We start from the raw sequence: 22272 nt of genomic DNA on the forward strand, positions 1-22272 counted from the left end.
TATCATTGAGAAGAGTTTTTGATATCCTATTTTTATTATTATTCCAGATAAATTTGCAAATGCCTTTTCCAATTTGTTGAAAAATTGAATTGGAATTTTGATGGGGATTGCATTGAATCTGTAGATTGCTTTAAGAAAGATAGCCATTTTTACTATATTGATCCTACTAATCCATGAGCATAGGAGATCTTTCCATCTTCTGAGAATTTCTTCAAATTTTTTCTTCAGAGACTTGAAGTTCTTATCATACAGATCTTTCACTTCCTTAGTTAGAGTTACACCAAGGTATTTTATATTATTTGTGACTATTATGTTGTTTCCCTGATTTCTTTCTTAGCCTGTATATCCTTTGTGTAGAAAAAGGCCATTGATTTGTTTGAGTTAATTTTATATCCACCTACTTCACTGAAGTTGTTTATCAGGTTTAGGAGTTCTCTGGTGGAATTTTTAGGGTCACGTATATATACTATCATATCATCTGCAAAAAATGATATATTGACTTCTTCCTTTCCAATTTGTATCCCCTGACCTCCTTTTGTTGTCTAATTGCTCTAGCTAGGACTTCAAGTACTATATTGAATAAGTAGGGAGAAAGTGGGCAGCCTTGTCTAGCCCCTGATTTTAGTGGGATTGTTTCCAGATTCTCTCCATTTACTTTGATGTTGGCTGCTGTTTTGCTGTAGAATGCTTTTACCATGTTTAGGTATGGGCCTTGAATTCCTTATCTTTCCAAGACTTTTATCATGAAGGGGTGTTGGATTTTGTCAAATGCTTTCTCAGCTTGTAATGAGATGATCATGTGGTTTTTGTCTTTGAGTTTGTTTATATAGTGGATTATGTTGATGGATTTCCATATATATTAAACCATCCCTGGATCCCTGGAATGAAGCCTACTTGGTCATGATGGATGATTGTTTTGACATGTTTTTGGATTCGGTTAGGGAGAATTTTATTGAGTATTTTTGCATTGATATTTATAAGAGAAATTGTTCTGCAGTTCTCTATCTTTGTTGGGTCTTTATGTGATTCAGGTATCAGAGTAATTGTGGCTTTGTAGAATGAATTGGGTAAATTACCTTGTGTTTCTATTTTGTGGAATAGTTTGAGGAGAACTGGAATTAGGTCTTCTTTGAAGGTCTGATAGAACTGGGCACTAAACCCATCTGGTCCGGGGCCTTTTTTGGTTGAGAGACTACTAATGAGTGCTTCTATTTCTTTAAAGGATAAGGAGTGTTTAGGTCATTAATCTGATCCTGATTTAACTTTGGTACCTGATATCTGTCTAGAAGTTTGTCCATTTCATCCTGGTTTTCCAGTTTTGTTGAGTATAGCCTTTTGTAGAAGGATCTGATGGTATTTTGGATTTTGTCAAGATCTGTTGTTATGTCTCTCTTTTCATTTCTGATTTTGTTAATTAGGATGCTTTCCCTGTGTCCTCTAGTGAGGCTGGCTAAGGGTTTATCTATCTTGTTGATTTTCTCAAAGAACCAGCTCCTGGTTTACTTGATTCTTTGAATAGTTCTTTTTGTTTCCACTTGGTTGATTTTGCCCCTCAATTTGATTATTTCTTACCTTCTACTCCTCTTGGGTGAATTTGCTTCCTTTTGTTCTAGAGTTTTTAGGTGTGCTATCAAGCTACTAGTGTATGCTTTCTCTAATTTCTTTTTGGAGGCATTCAGAGCTATGAGTTTTCCTCTTAGGAATGCTTTCATTGTGTCCCATAAGTTTTGGTATGTTGTGGCTTCATTTTCATTAAACTCTAAAAAGTCTTTAATTTCTTTCTTTATATCTTCCTTGACCAAGGTATCATTGAGTAGAGTGTTGTTCAGTTTCCACGTGAATGTTGTCTTTCTATAATTTATGTTGTCAGAGAAGATTAGGCTTAGTCCATGGTGATCTGATAGGATGCATGGGACAATTTCAATATTTTTGTATCTGTTGAGGTCTGTTTTGACACCAATTATATGGTCAGTTTTGGAGAAGGTACCATGAGGTCCTGAGAAAAAGGTATAATTTTTTTGTTTTAAGATAAAATATCCTGTAGATATCTGTTAAGTACATTTGTTTCATAACTTCTGTTAATTTCACTGTGTCTCCGTTTAGTTTCTGTTTCTAGGATCTGTCCATTGATGAGAGTGAGGCATTGAAGTCTCCCACTAATATTGTGTGAGGTGCAATGTGTGCTTTAAACTTTACTAAAGTTTCTTTAATGGATGTGGCTGTCCTTGCATTTGGAGCATAGATATTCAGAATTGATAGTTCATCTTGGATGATTTTTCCTTTGTAGAGTATGAAGTGCCCCTCCTTGTCTTTTTTGATAACTTTGGGTTGGAAGTTGATTTTATTCGATATTAGAATGGCTACACCAGCTTGTTTCTTCAGACTGCTTCTAAATTGTTTTCCAGCCTTTCACTCTGAGGTAGTGTCTGTCTTTTTCCCTGAGATGGGTTTCCTGTAAGCAGCAAAATGTTGGGTCCTGTTTGTGTAGCCAGTCTGTTGGTCTATGTATTTTTATTGGGGAATTGAGTCCATTGATATTAAGAAATATTAAGAAAAAGTAATTGTTGTTTCCTGTTATTTTTGTTGTTAGAGTTGAGATTTTGTTCTTGTGGCTGTCGTCTTTTAGGTTTGTTTAAGGATTACTTTCTTGCTTTTTCTTGGGTGTAGTTTCTACCCTTGTATTTGTGTTTTTCCATTATTATCCTTTGAAGGGCTGGATTTATGGAAAGATATTGTGTGGATTTGGTTTTGTCATGGAATACTTTGGTTTCTCCATGTATGGTACTTGAGAGTTTTGTTATGTATAGTAGCGTGGGATGGCATTTGTGTTCTCTTAGTTTCTGTATAACATCTGCCCAGGATCTTCTGGCTTTCATAGTCTCTGGTGAGAAATCTGGAGTAATTCTAATAGGCCTATCTTTATATGTTACTTGATCTGTTTCCCTTACTGCTTTTAATATTCTGTCTTTATTTAGTGAATTTGTTGTTCTGATTATTATGTGTCGGGAGGAAATTCTTTTCTGGTCCAGTCTATTTGGAGTTCTGTAGGCTTCTTGTATGTTCATGGGCATCTCTTTCTTTAGGTTTAGGAAGTTTTCTTCTATAATTTTGTTGAAGATAATTGCTGGCCCTTTAAGTTGAAAATCTTCATTCTCATCTACTCCTATTATCCCTAGGTTTGGTCTTCTCATTGTGTCCTGGATTTCCTGGATATTTTGAGTTAGGATCTTTTTGTATTTTGCATTTTCTTTGATTGTTGTGACAATGTTCTCCTCTTGTATTCTGTTGCTGATGCTCGCATCTATGGTTCTTGATTTCTTTCGTAGGGTTTCTATTTCCAGAGTTGTCTCTCTTTGGGTTTTCTTTATTGTTTCTACTTCTATTTTTAAATCCTGGATGGTTTTGTTCAATTTCATCACCTGTTTGGTAGTGTTTTCCTGTAACTCTCTAAGGGATTTTTGTGTTTCCTTTTTAAAGGCTTCTAGCTGTTTACCTGTGTTTTCCTGTATTTCCTTCTTCTTCTTCTTTTTTTTTCTCCATTTCCATTTTTTTAATTAGGTATTTTTTTCATTTACATTTCAAATGCTATCCCAAAAGTCCCCTACACCCTTCTGTATTTTCTTCTTAAAGTCCTCCATCATTATCATGAGAAGTGACTTTAGATCCATGTCTTGCTTTTCTGGTATGAGAGTGTATCCAGGACTTGCCATTGTGGAAGAGTTTGGTTCTGATGATGCCAAGTAAACTTGGTTTCTGTTTCTTCTGTTCTTTTGCTTGCCTCCTGCCATCTGATTATCTCAACTGCTTGCTACCCTCAATATATCTGATTGGAGCCTATCCTTCCTACAATCCTAGTTACTTCAGGACTCCTCAGAGTCCAGCTTTCTCTGTGATCCTTTGATTGTGGGCTCCTGTGAACCTGAGATTCTGGGTGTGTCAGAATTCTTGGCAGTCAAGTTCCTCTGAGACCCTGAAATATTGGTGTGACTCAGCTCCTGTTATCCTGGGATCCTGTTGTCCTAAGATCCTGTACATGTTACAGTGCCTGGAAATGGTGTCTACTTTGAGGGCCATGGAGTGTTATTAGACGCGTTCTCACGACCGGCCAGGAAAGACGCAACAGACCAGAATCTTCTGCGGCAAAACTTTATTGCTTACATCTTCAGGAGCAGGAGTGCAAGAAGCAAGAGAGCAAGAAGCAAGAGAGAGAGAAAACGAAACCCCGTCCCTATTAAGGAGAATTTTCCTTCGCCTAGGACGTGTCACTCCCTGATTGGCTGCAGCCCATCGGCCGAGTTGACGTCACGAGGAAGGCAGAGCACATGGAGTGAAGAACCACCCTCGGCACATGCGCAGATTATTTGTTTACCACTTAGAACACAGCTGTCAGCGCCATCTTGTAACGGCGAATGTGGGCGCGGCTCCCAACATCTCCCCCTTTCCTTTTAATAAGAGCAAATAGGCCACCCATATTAATGAGAGTGGAGATAGAGGTCAAATCCCCAGTGTGTAGGTAAAGGAGCCATGTACAGGATTAGCTCTTAGGCTCACAGGCTTTTACCCAGAGCAACCCTGACCTGCTCCCGTGTCGTTTTGCCTGGGGGAAGGGAACTAGGACACTGAACCTTCATGAAAGATGACATGTCTCCCTAGAATAGGCTCATATATGCCGCAGAGCCTCTCCATTGCAGTGCTTAGCCGTGCAACTCTCTCGGGCTGCTGAAGCACACTCACTCTATCCCATGCAATGAGTCTAGCCTCGTGAGATGTAAGAGCTGAGTGGCCAGCGACCTATTGCCTAGGCATAGATAACCATATATCAGGGGGAGCTCCATGTTCTAGTCCTGCAAGCGCCTGGGCAATAACCACCTTGTCTCTCCTAGTTTGGGCCTTAAGCTTACAGACCAATCAAAGAAGCAACACTAATCCACAGCAAAGTGTATCTCCAAATAATATTAATCCCACCCATTTTTTAAAGAAAGAAAATGCTGAGGAGATCCAATTGGGTAATTCTTTGGTCAGCGACAGGTCCAAGCGCGTGGAGTTGACCTGAAGTCTCAATTCCCGAAGGATCTGTTCAAATTCAGCCATCCAATTCTGTAACATATACTGAAAAAGACTTTTTGACAATTTAGCTGCCCTAGTAAATTTAACATACTGAATGGAAATAACACACAATCCCGGAAACTTTTGTTCACAACCCTGCTGAGTTATTTGTCATAATACATCTAGTTGTATCTGGACAAGATCTATGAGTTGATTAACCAGCATGAGACCTCTCTGTATCTTGACATTAGCTGAGGCCTGTTTATCTATGACTGTAGTCACTGAGGCTGACAAAGTGTTAATGGTGTCAGTCGTCTGGACCTGTCCAGACAGAGCCAAGGCTGTCTGAATCAAGGCCAAACCCAGTTCCCAGTTAGTGGTAAAAAAGCAAGAGAATACTTGAGCATTATACATCACCGTCATTGGGAGTGGAAATATCGACATTATCCCCCAACGCTGCTCTCTCATTGGACAAAATAAGGCCCAAATGCTGCATAATATCCCTTCCCCAGAGGTTAACCGGGAGTGGGAGCACATAAGGTATGAATTTCCCTTGCTGCCCTTCAGAGGATTCCCACGTCAAGGCAATGGAGCTTATAGTGGGACATGATTGATAACCTAGGCCCTGTAATGAATGAGATGACTCTGTGGTGGGCCATGCTTTGGGCCACCAATGTGTAGAAATTATACTTTTATCTGCTCCGGTATCAAGGATGCCTTCAAACTCTTTTCCGTTAATCTTAATGCAGAGCTTAGGTCTATTATTCAAAGATACAACCAAATAGGCAGAATCATTTCCTGAGGAGCCCATTTTCTTTATCTCAGGTCCTGCAGATTTCTCCCTGGTATTATCAGGGAGGAGCAGCAGCTGAGCTATCCTATCTCCTTTACTAATAGAAAAAACGCCCTTAGGGCTTGAGCACAGGACCTGTATTTCAGGGGAATGTTGACAATCCATAACTCCAGGGTGGACTACTAAGCCCTGCAAGGTGAGTGAACCCCGGCCGAGAATAAGGCCCATGGTTCCCGGGGGCAAGGATGGTATAGGCTCCACTGGCACCGGCTGAATACTCATTTGAGGCATTAATAGGAAGTCGGAGGCGGCACGCAGGTCCACCCTTGTGGGTCTTCCTGGGTCGCCTCTCTGACTGCTTTCTGGGTCCTGACAAACCGGTTCCCATATCTTTGAGGGCCCTGGGACCGAGGGCCCGATGACCCGTTTTTTGGCACATCAGTTGATTGACTATCAGGTGGGGGAAGAATTCTGCCCTTTATATCCCTCACAGAGCGACACTGGTCAGCTCTATGATAACCCTTGCCACACTTAGAGCAAAGAGTGAGAGTCCCTCCCTGTTTATCTGGAGCTCTGCAATCTTTCTTAAAATGCCCAGGCTTTCCGCAGTTAAAACATGTCCTCTGATCATTTCTGCCCATGGAGCGGTTCTGAGATTGGAGGATGGCAGCCGCTAAACCTGCATTGCTGAGAGGTCCCCCAAGCTCTCGACAGACCCTGAGCCAGTCTTGTAAGCCTTTGTTCTTTCTTGGGGCTATGGCCGCTCGGCACTCCTTTGTGGCTTGCTCATAGATTAGCTGTTCTATCAGAGGCGCAGCTTGCTCTGACTCTCCAAAAATACGCTCTGCTGCCTCTGTCATTCTGACCACAAAATCTGAGAAGGATTCCTGAGGTCCCTGGACAACTTTTGTTAATTGACCAGTGGTTTCACCTGCTCGGGAGAGCGCCTTCCAGGCCCTAATAGCCGTGGAAGAAATCTGGGCATAAGCTCCCCAATGGTAGTTTGTCTGATCAGCAGAATAAGCTCCCTGACCCGTTAACAAGTCAAAAGTCCAATCTCTCTGCTCTGGAGTCAAAGCAGCTGCGTTTGCTCGGGCCTGCGCTTGTGCAGCTTCGTGCCAAAGCGCTCTCCATTCCATATATTTGCCCATACTAGGGAGAGCGGCTTTTACAACCGTTTGCCAGTCGGCAGGAGTTAGTGCCATGCCGGCAAGCCTGTCTAACTGCACCAAGGTAAAATTAGCATTGGTTCCATATTTACGGACCGACTCGGCAATTTCTTTAATTTGTAAGTATTCTACCGGAGCGTGGACACGCCCACCCTCGGCTCCTTCAAAGACCGGAAATGCCTGTTGTATTTTCCTTTGTTCCTCTCTGGGAATGAATGAGTCTGCGCACTGCCTCTCTGCGCAGGGCTGACGCACTACGCAGGGCGGGGACTCCGCATAGGGCGGACCTTGAAGCCGACTGCCCTGAGGCCAATCAGCAAACTGGCCTTCGCCAGCCGCTTTTGGCTTCCTTAACTGATTAGCTAGCACTTTACCTGGCTGGTACCCTTTTTTCTCATAATGAGCTGCTTCTTCCTCCCAGTCTGTTTCTTCAGAGGAGAATTCTTCATCTGCTTCAGAGCTACTAAGAGCTGGCTCCCCGAGCCCATCCAGCGATGAGCACAGGCTCCTTTTCCTAGAGACCTCCGCTAATTGATCTTTCTTCTTTTCCCTTTTTCCTCTTTTTCTTCTAATCTCTCTCCAGGTATTCCTACCTAACCTTAACTTTTCCTCGGGTTCAAGACCCTTGGAAAGGCCTGTATACTTATTTTGTGTACCATATTTTCTCTTTGCTCCTACTCTCTCTCCCCGCTTTACTTCTGATAGCTTGTCCTGAATTTCCTCTAGAATTTTCAGCCCTATCTTAATCACTTGATAACATGTGAAAAGGAACAAAAGGGCTCCTAACACCAGAAAAAATTCAAGGCCAAACATATTCCACTTTACTTCTGATAGACTGTCTTGAATTTCCTTAGAAAGTTCAAGATCAGACTTACCTCGTAAAGCTGTACTCACTGGTACTCTCGTTCCCCAGCTGAAAAGTTCTGAATTCATACAGTTGAATCCTTCTTAACAGTCTGCTTTACGGGAACCTTTATTACCGCGACCCGCAGTTCTGGTTCTGGAATGAGGGATCTTCCTTGCGCCAGTCCCGAGTTTTTTCTCGTCCCGGGTTTCGGCACCAATTGTTATTAGACGCGTTCTCACGACCGGCCAGGAAAGACGCAACAGACCAGAATCTTCTGCGGCAAAACTTTATTGCTTACATCTTCAGGAGCAGGAGTGCAAGAAGCAAGAGAGCAAGAAGCAAGAGAGAGAGAAAACGAAACCCCGTCCCTATTAAGGAGAATTTTCCTTCGCCTAGGACGTGTCACTCCCTGATTGGCTGCAGCCCATCGGCCGAGTTGACGTCACGAGGAAGGCAGAGCACATGGAGTGAAGAACCACCCTCGGCACATGCGCAGATTATTTGTTTACCACTTAGAACACAGCTGTCAGCGCCATCTTGTAACGGCGAATGTGGGCGCGGCTCCCAACAATGGAGCTGTCTGATCAGTGATCCTAAGATCCCATGGAGAGTCCTCTGAGGACTGTGGGGGTGCTCGCCGACTCTGCGCCCAAGGTGACCCAGTGCTGGCGCTGACCAGAAGGGACTTTTGCCCCTGGTCAGGCCGGTTTTCTGCTTCCCTAATGCTGTTTCAGGTCCCGAATGATTGAATTGGAACCGATGTTGTGTTCAGCTCAACAATGATCCTAAGATTGAGTGGAGAGTCCTCTAGGGACTGTAGGGGTGTCTGCCGACTCCATGTCCCCAAGTTCCTTTTACTCTGGCTATATCTAATCATCTTTCAAACTTTCATTCAGTGATTTTTTTTCTGCATTTTAGAGTAGATCATTTATTACTGTCGTCTTATGCTAAGCTAATGGTGACCATTCAATAACTGAGTAGAAAAGAGATGCTAGTAGTTTGATAAGTCATGATGGTGACTAAATGAGTGGGCTTACTTTTGAGTGTTCAAATACATTGACTCTGTTGACATATTCACTTGTGCAACTGTATCCTGACATTTTACTCATAGTAAATTATTAGTAGATATTTCTGAATTGATAGACCTAAGAATTCACAATTTCTATTCAAAATCTTTTTCTATAAATAAGATCAAATCAACAAACAAATTAGAAAAATGGGGTTTTGCCTTTCATTAAACTTTTCAGTTTCCTAACAATGATGTAGTATTCTGACTAAGTAAGCTTCCATCATCTACATGTGATCATCCATCTTCTAGGCAATTGTGGCAATACTTCTCTATTCTAAAGCTATATTCTATTCTGTATAACTTTTAGAAAATTATTGCTTTTCTGTTTCTTCATTTGGTTTATTACAGGCAAGACATCAAATAGTGTGTTTCATGTAGGTATAGTATTTCAAAATCACTTACTTATTAATCAATTCCTAAATCCTTAATTGTTGGTAAGAACTGTGGTAGTTTGATCATGCTTGTCCCAGGGAATAGTACTATTAGGAGGTATGACCCTGTTGGAGGAAGTGTGTCACTGTGGGGGTGGGCTTCGAGACCCTCCTCCTAGCCATTTGGGAACCTGTCTTCTAACAGCCTTCAGATCAAGATGTAGAGCTCTCAGCTCCTCCAGCTCCATGCCTGTCAGGATGATGCCAGACTTCCTGCCATAATGATAATCGACTGAAACACTGAACCTGTAAGGAGGCCACATAGATGTTGTCCTTTATAAACATTGCTGTGGTCATGGTGACTCTTCACAGCAATAAAACTCTAAGTAAGACAAGAACAAAAATGAATTACAGATATGTCTGAGTTAAAATGTCAATAGTTTTTGACTTCTGATTTCTATATATTCAGAGCAGTTTCTTTAGTTTTAAGAAACTGCACTTTTATAAGATAAATATAATACTATGACGTTCCTATAGGAGAATGAAAACCAATAGGAAATAACAATTGAATTGTTAATATCCTATAAATATTAAACAAAAAGCAACATACCATCATCACATGGATGGAATATTAGTCGAACTGTGATTAAAAACTTGTCTTAGGAATTTCTCAACATTTCAGTAGTTTTATCTAATTATGAGGTGCAAATAGACTATGAATGATCCCTTTACTTATGGATGTTTATGAAAGACTGGAAACATCACATTAGAATTCAGCCTTTTTCTTTTTCCCTTTCACCATTTTCAGTATCAAGTTTCCATTTGAACAGCCAATGCATTTTCCGGAAACCTCCAGGGTGCCTAACTCTAGGAGAAAGTAGAGGCAAACACATACTAACTTTTATGTCATCTTGTCATGCTGCGGTATCTCAAGGTGTTTTGCAATGGCAATTAAACTTACAAAAGGTATCTTTCCTGCTGAGTTAATTAGTTAAAATCAGGGTTGCAGCAATGACAACAAGCTCAGCTTAAGTTCAGCCTTAAACCTAGAGCCTATAGGGGTAGATAAGGGAGGATCCCTTGAGGCAGGTGTATTGTAGGCCAAGGGAGACCACCTGCAGAGACATTTTCAGCAGGGGAGATGTGGTGAGTTAACTTCAAATAGTGAAAGCTGAAAACAATACTAGTAGAGAAAGGTAAGTCTTTATTTTTTGACTGGCATTTTGAATTGGAGTTAGCTGTGTGGTATAACATGACCTTAACAAGTGTCACGGTGGGGGTGGGGGTGGTGGAAAGAATCTGTCCAGTAATATAAATTCTGAATAATTGGCAGCAACTATGTTTTGATTCACTTACAGTCCATTAAATAAATGAGCTAGGCTGTCAGTGAAGGAAATGTTAGATGTTTTACACCATGTAAAAAATGACCAACACACTCTCCGAAACCATTCAAAGGGGTGATGTTCTGCATTTCTTTACAACTAAAAGAAGATCCCATCCAAGTCTGAGATCAATAAAGCATACATAAAGCTTTGTGACTAAGCTACAGCATCATACTTCTGACAAGGGCCTCGAACCAACTTTGGCTACATTTGTGTAATCCCTCAAATACTCTATTATTACTTACACTGTGGGAAGCCGAATGTGCCGTTGCAGAGTGGCACTGACTACTGCTGGCCACCACGCATAAGATTGGACAAACAACCAATGTGTACATATGCAGTAAAGTTTTTTGCAAAGACACTGCCTGGCCCAGGCATGATAATGAGGTTCTGTAAGGTACTGAGAGTATAACCAATCAGATGTGAGACATGCAAATGAGGTATGATAATGAGGTTCTGTAAGGTACTGAGAGAGAGTAGCCAATCAGATGAGGAACATGCAAATGAGGCTTAGTGCATAACCAATCCGGGTGTGAGACACGCCCCTCCTAGGCCTATAAAAGCAGCACCAGTTCTGGGCTCGAAGTCTTTTCGCCTCTACAATCAAGCTCTCCCAATAAACGTGTGCAGAAGGATCCTGTTGCAGCGTCGTTCTTCCTGGCCAGTCGAGCGCGTGCAAGAAGTGGTGCCGAAAATCCGGGACAAGAAACATCTTCAGGCACGAGCGAAGACCCCCTGCTACAGGGAGGATTCAGAACTGCATCACGGGGAAGGAGCAGTTAATAAAGGTTCCCGCAAAACAGACTGCTGAGAAGGATCCAGCGTGGATTCAGAACTCTTCAGCTGGGGAACGGTGGTAATGAAGTGTTCCTGCAAAACAGACTGCTGAGAAGGATCCGGAGTGGATTCAGAACTCTTCAGCTGAGGAACGGCGGTACCGGTAAGTAGAAAGAAATTAATGTGAGAGGCATGCTCTCCTACGAAATAGATCTGATAATTGTTGCTGGGGTTGCTATCTTTCTTGCCTTGATCTTATATCATGGCTTTAATTGTCAACTCCCAAAATGTAAAGATACAAAAAATAGTATAAAAAATAGTAAAAAGCAGAAAATTAAGTCAATTTACCCTCCTCTCGAGGACTCTGAGTCGTTAGAATTGTCTAGCTCAGAGGATTCCGAATTATCAACAGGAGAGGAGGAAGATTTGAAGGAGGCTGCTGCGGAGTATGAGGCAGAAAGATCTGGTCCAATAGGGAGGAGTTTCAGTGCTCCCCCACCTACTCCGCCTTATGCAGATAAGAAAGCAATTGGCAATGGTCACTCTTTTTGCACTCCTAAAGGGTTGCAAAAAATATGTCAGGCTTTTCCTGTTTTTCAGGATCATGCTCAACAGCGATATTATGAGCCAATATCGCATAAGCAAGTAAAAGAGCTAGCAGAGTCAGTAAGGACCTATGGAGTTAATGCCTCATTTACTCAGTCCCAAATTGATAGATTGGCTCACAATGCCATGACTCCTTTTGACTGGATGAGTGTGGTAAAGGCATGTCTTACGATGGGACAGTATCTAGATTGGAAGTCTATATGGCATGATCTGTGTTTGAGTCAGGCCCGTACTAATGCTACTGCAGGGCAACAAGCATGGAGCTTTGAAATGCTTACAGGTCAGGGTATATGGACAAACAATCAATTAGGATACCCAGTGCAGGTTTATGATCAAATTAATCAGGCAGCGGTGAAAGCTTGGAAAGCATTGCCTAATCGAGGAGAGGTATCTGGTAACTTGACAAAAATTATTCAGGGAACTAATGAGCCGTTCTCTGAATTTGTGGCTCGCATGATGGAAGTGGCAGGACGTATATTTGGTGATGCTGAGGCCGCAATGCCATTAATTGAACAATTAGTTTATGAGCAATGTACCAAAGAATGCAGAAATGCTATCACACCATGGAAAGGGAAAGGGCTACAAGCATGGATGAAAGCCTGTAGAGAAATAGGAGGACCTCTTTCAAATGCAGGGCTGGCTGCCGCAGTTTTGATAGCACAAGCAAAAGAAATAACCTGCTATAATTGTGGACAAACGGGTCATATGCAAAAGCAGTGTACAAAGGGTAGAAAGAATAGGTTTGAAAAGACAGAACCAGGTACTTGCCCAAAATGTGGGAAAGGAAGACATTGGGCAAATGAATGTAGATCAGTCAGAGATATAAAAGGAAGGCCAATACCTCAGTTTAAAGTGCAACAGCCAAAAAACGGGGTGAGGGGCCCCCGTCCCCAGGGCCCCCAAATGTATGGGGCATTTCAGACCACAGTGTCCATGAGGCCACCCAGAGACTGAGGAGAGCCACTCCGGGTTCAGCAGGATTGGACATCTGTGCCACCTCCAGAGTAATTCTTACACCTCAAATGGGGTGCCAACCTATTTCATCAGACTTTAGAGGTCCCTTACCAAAGGATACAGTGGGCCTACTGTTGGGTAGGTCCTCTTCTGCTTTGAAAGGATTGATGATACATCCCGGAGTTATAGACTCAGATTATGAGGGACAGGTTAAGATTATGTGTTCTGCACCCCAAGGTATTGTAGCCATTTCTCCTGGAGATCGCATTGCTCAATTACTGATTCTTCCTAGTTTGCATAACATGTTCCCTAGTAGCCAGGATTCCCGAGGGGATAAGGGACTCGGTTCTACAGGAACGAATGTGGCCTACATATCTTTAGATTTGGATAATCGTCCCACTTTACAATTACAAATAGAAGGAAAAACCTTTCAAGGTATAATGGATACAGGAGCAGATAAAAGCATTATATCCAGTAATTGGTGGCCCGCTTCTTGGCCTGTTAATCAATCATCACATAGCTTACAAGGATTAGGATATGAGGCTACCCCAACTATAAGTGCAAAATCCTTACAATGGAAAGATAAAGAAGGAAGAACAGGGCTTTTTCAACCTTATGTACTCCCTTTACCTGTAAACTTATGGGGAAGAGATGTGTTGTCAGCCATGAACTTTATATTGACTAATGATTACTCTCAGAAAAGCAAGGAAATGATGAAAGGAATGGGATATATACCTGGACTTGGTCTTGGAAAAAACTTACAAGGTAGAATTTCACCAGTTAAAGCCACAGAAAAAGTAGATAAGAAAGGGCTGAGTTTTTTCTAGGGGCCACTGAGGAGCCTTTGCCCATTTCATGGCGTACGGAGGACACGGTGTGGGTGCCTCAGTGGCCTTTACCCTCTGAGAAGTTAAAAGCAGCTAAAGAATTAGTACAAAAACAATTAGACCTGGGACATGTGGAACCCACTCAATCACCCTGGAACACCCCTATTTTCGTTGTAAAGAAGAAGTCAGGTAAATGGAGATTGTTACATGACCTAAGAGCCATTAATGCACAAATGCAAGTTATGGGTCCTGTACAAAGAGGACTCCCCCTACGCTCAGCTCTACCTAAGGATTGGAGAATTATAGTAGTAGATATTAAGGATTGTTTCTTTTCCATTCCATTAAATAAGAAAGAAAAACCTAGATTTGCATTCACCTTGCCTTCTATTAATCATATGGAGCCTGATAAAAGGTACCAATGGCGGGTATTGCCATTCCCCAAGGAATGGCAAATAGCCCTACAATATGTCAGTTATATGTAGGAAAAGCTTTGCAACCAGTTAGGGATGGTTTCCCCTCCTTAAAAATTTGTCATTATATGGACGATATAGTGATTTGTGGACCTGAAGAAGAAAGTATACAGCAAGCTTATGGCTTGCTTAATGAAACTTTAAAAAATAATGGCTTGATTATTGCACCACAAAAAGTACAGCAGTCTAATGTTAGTCATTTTTTAGGAGCCACTATTACTTTACGATGTGTCACCCCACAAAAGATTAGTATAAGAAAAGATCATCTAAAGACATTAAATGATTTTCAAAAATTATTAGGAGATATAAATTGGATTAGACCTCATTTAAGGATCCCTACTTCGGAATTAAAACCTTTATTTCAAATTTTAGAAGGAGACTCACATATTACCTCATTGAGACAATTAACACCTGAGGCTTCTGATGTTCTTAGGAAAGTGGAAAAGGCGATCCAAACAGCACAGTTAACTCGTATAAATGAGCAAGAACCTTTGTGCCTATGCATATTACGCACCATCAATTTGCCAACTGCTGTGTTATGGCAAAATGGTTCTTTAGTATGGATACATCCACATATATCCCCTAATACAACTATAGAGCATTATCCCACCATGGTAGCAAACATGGCACACAAAGGGATAAAAACTTCAATTACTCACTTTGGAAAAATGCCTGATAGCATAATTGTCCCTTATACTGTCGCACAAATGCAAATATTGTGTGCTACTATAGATGAATGGGCCATTCTTAGATGCAGTTTTTCTGGTTTAATTGATAATCATTATCCTAAACATCCGTTATTACATTTTATGTTATTACATCCAGTAATATTTCCAAAGGTAACAGCTAATACCCCTATAAAGGGAGCCATTGATATTTATACAGATGGATCAAAAACAGGAATTGGAAGTTATGTAATCAATGAAAAGGCTGTAAGGTTGCAATTTACACCAGGAGCCCCTCAATTGGTAGAATGTTTGGTGGTTTTAGAAGTTTTTAAAAGATTTCCTATGCCCATAAATATTATCTCTGATTCTGTTTATGTAGTTAATGCGGTTCTAGCATTAGAGACTGCCAGAAATTTTAAGCAGTCTAGTCCAGTATCTGAAATTTTGAGGAAAATACAAAATTGTATTTTGATGCGTGAGCATGCCTTTTATATTCAACATATTAGAGCACATACATCATTACCTGGACCTATGGTTAAGGGAAATGCAATTGCTGACTCAGCCACCAGAGACATGGTTTTCCTATCACAAAGTTCTATAGAAAGTGCTAAGAATTTTCATCAGCTTTATCATGTCCCTGCTTCTACATTACGACAAAAATTTAAGCTCACACGAACAGAAGCCCGAGATATTGTCCTACAGTGTGGTAAATGTGTAGAATTTATTAATGCACCTTCCGTGGGTGTTAATCCTCGCAGATTGCGACCCCTAGATGTTTGGCAAATGGACGTCACGCATATCCCATCTTCTGGGAAATTACAATATGTACATGTATCTATCGATACCAGTTCTGGTGTCCTACATGCCTCTCCCTTGACAGGGGAAAAAGCAGTTCATGTCATATCTCACTGCTTAGAGGCTTGGGCTGCATGGGGCAAGCCCCTAGTGTTAAAGACAGATAATGGTCCTGCATATACTTCTTCTAAATTTAGCCAATTTTGCAAACAAATGCAAGTAAAACATATTACTGGATTGCCCTATAATCCACAGGGCCAAGGCATCATTGAGAGAGCCCACCGCACTCTGAAACAATATTTGCAAAAACAGAAAGGGAAAATAGAGGCTATGACGCCAAAGATGGCTCTATCCCTTGCAATATTTACTCTTAATTTTCTAAAATTAGATGATCCTGGAAGATCACCAGCTGAAAGGCATGGACAATGGCCTCAATCGCCCAATGAAATGGTCAAATGGAAAAATGTCCTTGATAATAAATGGTATGGCCCGGATCCTATCTTAATCAGGTCCCGGGGAGCTATTTGTGTTTTTCCACAGGGTGAAGAAAATCCACTTTGGGTCCCGACGCGACTGACAAGGACCCTGAAAGAGCAAGATGAACCCCAAGATGATTCTCCTGCTCCTGATGATTGAAACCAGGATAAGTATACCTTTATGGGCCATAGTAAGATCATGGCCAGTACCTTTACCGGTACATTCCAATTCTTCTACCTAGCCTTTGTTTTTTGCAAAGGAATGTTTTTTGGATGTGCCTTATGCACGACAAACTCCTCAAGAGCCACGGGTGTATAAGAGTACTAGTTTTCATTTAAATTATACATTATGCTTTGTGCATAATGTGGATAAACCTTTTACACCCTGTATATTTTTTAAGAAAAAGATTATCTCTAATTGGGCAGATCAAATTAATACTGCTGACACTATAAGTCAGATAGCAGAAAAAACGTCTGAGGCATTGCTTACCCTGCAAAGGGTGGATTCTCATATCACCTCAGGGTTAATGTTAGTGAATCAGAGAGTGGATATTTTACAACATGACATGGAACAGATGATGGATGTCATACAAATGAGTTGTGTGGCATCCACTTTGCATGTGTGCATTACTCCCAATAGGTACATTAATAATTCTTTTATTAAAAGTACAGACCTATCGAATTACCTGAAGGGGAACTGGTCGCAGGAGCTGGAAAGGTTGCAGACGAGGCTGCAGATGCAGATCCTGAACCTTAATGGGACCAGAGTGGAACCAGTGACCCTTGGAGACTTTACCTCTTGGCTTACCTCTGCTTTTTCTTACTTTAAGGAATGGGTGGGAGTGATTTTGTTTGGTGCTGCCATATGCTGTGGACTGGTGTTCATGCTCTGATTGGTATGCAAATTCAGAACTCAACAAAAACGTGACAAGGTGATTATAACTCAGGCACTTTTAGCTATTGAAAACGGCTCCTCCCCTGAAATTTGGTTATCTATGCTCAAGAATTAGTCAGCATGAGATTAGATGAGAGAGACTCAACGATCATTGATCAGCCCTTGCTCATCAATAGGGTGATCATGATTTCCCCACTAATTCATTTTTTGGCTGGCCTCTTTTGCAGAGTTCGCCCTAGGTCATTTAGCAGTTATTGTCACACAGCACTGCGGTATCCAGAGACGGGCAACTTTCCTCGTGCACAGTCCAACCTAAGACATGGGGCCCGGTGGCGATAGGGTTACCCTATGACGGGTAAGGCTGTGACATTAGAGGAACGACCTAAAACAGGAGCCACGGCGGATGGGCATAATTGCACAGGCCTAGTCCAGCCTCATTTTATTAAAACAAACAGGGGGAGATGTGGGAAGCCACATGTGCCGTTGCAGAGTGGCACTGACTACTGCTGGCCACCACGCATAAGATTGGACAAACAACCAATGTGTACATATGCAGTAAAGTTTTTTGCAAAGACACTGCCTGGCCCAGGCATGATAATGAGGTTCTGTAAGGTACTGAGAGTATAACCAATCAGATGTGAGACATGCAAATGAGGTATGATAATGAGGTTCTGTAAGGTACTGAGAGAGAGTAGCCAATCAGATGAGGAACATGCAAATGAGGCTTAGTGCATAACCAATCCGGGTGTGAGACACGCCCCTCCTAGGCCTATAAAAGCAGCACCAGTTCTGGGCTCGAAGTCTTTTCGCCTCTACAATCAAGCTCTCCCAATAAACGTGTGCAGAAGGATCCTGTTGCAGCGTCGTTCTTCCTGGCCAGTCGAGCGCGCGCAAGATTACACAACTTGGTTATTCCAACTTTTAAGTGTTATTATTTCTGCCATGTTTTGGTAAGGAATTGCATTTATTTTCAAACCATTTCTTTTCTCCTTACTGTGAAATGCTGTTATTACACATTAAAGACTAAACTTTTGTTGTCTTGTGCAATAAATATGAACAGCAGTAATAAACCATTCCAACAAAAAGTAAATAAATAAATAAAACAATTGCTAGCTTTTATTGAGCCCACATTTTCATTTTCCTTGTGATTTACATTGTTCTAGTTGGAGTAGATGGATTTATAAACTGTGGCCCAAATGAATGTAACAGAAGGCACTCAGCATAAGAAAGGCATAAAATTGCAGTGAGAATTTATAATTCTTGTTACTGTGTCTCAACGTTGTTTGCTTCTAGAATATCAAAATCATAACCAATCAATGCACCACCTTTTATAACATAAAATGGAAACGACTCTGTCCATCAATGAAGCAAACAAGTGCATATTTGTAAAGCAAAATAAGAATTTAATAACTAGGGAGGGGATGGTACACAACTTTAATCCCAATACCTTCGAGGAAGAAGCAGATGCATTTCTATAAGTCTGAGGCTAGCCTGGTTTACAAAGCCAATTCCAGACAGCCAGAGTTACATAAGAAGATCTCTAAAAATTACAAGACTCCATATAGTAGTAGTAGTAGTGGTAGTAGTAGTAGTAGTATGTTAGTATACTTGTGGTAGGGGTAGTAGTAGTAGTAGTGGTAATAGTAATATTTCTATTTTGTGTTTATGATTCTGTTTATTATATAAAATTATAATAATCATATATAATTATATAATGTATAATTAATTACATATTACTACTAGAATTATTATTACCTAAAATATCAGAATAGTGTTACAAATATATAAAGAAGGCTACATAATAAAACAAATTTAAATATAGATATGTTATCCCATATGTTTATAATGTTTCTTACTTACGTTTTATTAAGAAGCCAGAAACTAAACTAACAACATCTTACAAATAAAAGTATAACTTTGTGTTAATTCCCATTTACTGTAGGAAGCTTCTCTGGTGATGTTTGAACAAAGCTTGATCTATGGTCATGGCAATCGCACTAGGAATATTTCATTGCTGTAATCATTTATCAGGGAATTAGTAATAGGATTTCCCCTAGGACCATGTCTTATCTAATGTCACGTTCTTGGATAATTTAGCATGGTCATATATGGGTTCCATCTCATTCAATGGGCCTGTAATCCCATCAAAATGTGGTTCATTAGTCCCATAACTTCCAGGGATCAACCCTGGTCTTTAGGCTCAAGGACTTATGTGGGACACAACCTTGGATGACAAGCAGAGGCTGGTGATCTCTGGCCTTGTAACACTTTCTTACTGTTTTGGGGGGCAGAAGCTGATGGTCTCTGCGAATTTAAATCTCTCTTGCTATTCTGTAGCTAAAAGCTGCTGAATTTTGGCAATTAACTCCTGCTTATAGCAGTAGGGGATTAAGAAAGGAAGTTAGTTGCTTGGGCTGTTTTCTCTTTGACTTGCAGGCCTCTTGTGGATCAGGAAAGAGGTTCAGAGTTCATAACTCTGAACCAAAAAGAAAAAAATGAAAGGAAAGGAAAGGAAAGGAAAGGAAAGGAAAGGAAAGGAAAGGAAAGGAAGAGAGAGAGAGAGAGAGAAAAAGAGAGAAAGGAAGGAAGAAAGGAAGGAAGGAAGGAAGGAAGGAAGGAAGGAAGGAAGGAAGGAAGGAAGGAGAAAATTCAGGTCTGCAGAAAAACATGCATTTTGGATAAAGAAAAGAAAGAAAAGCTCCAACCACTTTACATACATACATATATATACATAATGCATACAAACACATAAACATACATACATTTGCTGCATCTAAAGCTCTGACAAGTAAGCTCTAAGAAACTTTTATTTCTGTTCTCAGTGTTTATAATTTCTCTAAAAATCACCTCGTACAACAAGGTAGAACCGTTACAGCAGGATAATTAATTACATTTTAAAAATACTTTTACATCTCAATAAGTTCATATTAGATTTAAGGCAATATTTCATGCCATAGATTGACACATCTTAAGGAAGAACAGAAGAATTATGTACATGTCTTTCCAGTAAGACAAGTAACTTTAATATCTGTTACTAGTTCCATACGTTAATTGTAAGTTTAAAGCAATAATTTTGTTTGTTTGTTTGTTTGCTTGTTTTTTGAGACAGGGTTTCTCTGTATAGCCCTGGCTGTCCTGGAATTCACTTTGTAGACCAGGCTGGCCTCAAACTCAGAAATCCGCCTGCCTCTGCCTCCTGAGTGCTGGGATTAAAGGCGTGTGCCACCACGCCTGACTAGCAATAATTTTTAAGTCACATGTTAGCATAGTTTTGTCAAGAGACAGTCATCTGTGTCTTGTTAGTTTTGATGTTTTGTATAGATAAACTCATCAATATTTTGTTTTCTGTCCTTGCACCTATCCATTCCCAGGTTATGAGCTTCAGTTACGAGATAATGATCTCTGACACCTAATGTAGAAGGAATGTCTTCCTTGACCATAAATTTGTTTTAAGCCTGCTTTTTTCTCCCCTACTGCAATTAGACTGTGAGGCATGAAAGGTTACAGAGCTCTATTTACAGCTTTTACTCTATAGAGGGCTTGAAGTTACTTGTATCAATTTAGGAATTCTATAAAGTCATTATTAGGAATTAAGAAACCATCAATTCATTTACACAGCATTCCTACATGACCATATCTTCACTTTGATTCTGGAGGGAATCTGCTCAGTATGGTGAATTAATGCCAGGAATCATCAGACTATGGAATAGTGGTAGAAAAGGCATATGAGCAGCAAGAAGCAATCCTAGGATAAAGTCTCTAAGGACCTTGCATCTCAGAGCTCACCCATCATAGGCCATGCAAAATGGTGGACATATACTTGATGGCTTTTGACACATAACATTTGTGACACTATCACACAAGTGTGTCTTGCAGGCAGATAATTTTGATGAGGTATGATATATTACTGAGAATGAGCATGGTAGAAGAAATAGCTCCTCAGAAAACTTCAGCTGTAGTCAGATTAAAATTACATGTAGAACAAAACAAAAATTCCAGTCATGAAACTTATGCCTATGCTTCTGTTTATAGAAATACTGAATTCCCCCCCCACCACCACCACCAAAAAATGTTTAGATTTCACACTTAGCTTCTTTAGGAAGAAAGACATGATGAAGGCCATGGTTCTCCTGTTATCTCTCATTTTTTAGTGCTTTGTGAATGTTATTATAGTGTACCAACACTATTTCTGATAGCCATTTGAGGCCAAATTATTTGGTCAACATCAACTTTAAATAAAACATGGGGATATAAAACAAATAATGGAAACATGTTATGTTATATAGAATAAAATAAGTATTAAGAAAAATTATTTGAAGAACGATGAAGAAGGTTATTTTTGTGTTTGCTTAGATTTTTGTGTGACATAATAATAATGACAATGAAAAGTCACTTGCCTGTGTGAAAGATACACATGGTGGGAATCATATAAGCAACTACTATCAAAGCTTCTATATGTGTTTGGTAATAGCAACGTTTAAAGAATCAACTTAAAATAGTCTAGAATTCTTTAAGCTTTTAGCTAAATCAAAAAGTGGTATAAGAATGTGAAATGTTCTTAGAAATAGTAACTCCATGAGTCAAAGGTGGCAAAAATTTTTGAGTGAGATTTTAAAATGTACTTAAACTTTTTCTAGAAAATACAGTAGCTGTAAAGGATCCAAGCAGAGTCACTCTTCAGATCTGAGCCTGACCATCTAGAGACATCATGCTAGGAGCTAGGGATAATTTTATGTGTGTGTATATATATACATAGGTACACACACACACACACACACATACACACACACACACACACACACACACACTCGTACTCATCCACATGCACACACATATATGAGCTACAATGGATTTAAAAATTTAAAAACAGAAAAATATCTATTTTTTTAAAAAATTGTTTTGAGTATGTTGACTCAAGAGTGTTTGTGTGTGGTATGCTTTGTAACAGTTATGTGTGGTGATTAGCATATTTTGTAAACCATTTTGCCATACATCATGTAAACAATTTTAGTCATATTCAAGATTGGTTTAATTTTCTGAAAGGACAAATGTGATATGATACATTTTTATACACATTTTTACATAAAGGGCAGAAAAAACAATAAAGATAGCCCATTGCATTTCACC

Source organism: Mus musculus, chromosome 14, assembly GCF_000001635.26.
Source record: "Mus musculus strain C57BL/6J chromosome 14, GRCm38.p6 C57BL/6J".
Classification (NCBI taxonomy): domain Eukaryota; kingdom Metazoa; phylum Chordata; class Mammalia; order Rodentia; family Muridae; genus Mus; species Mus musculus.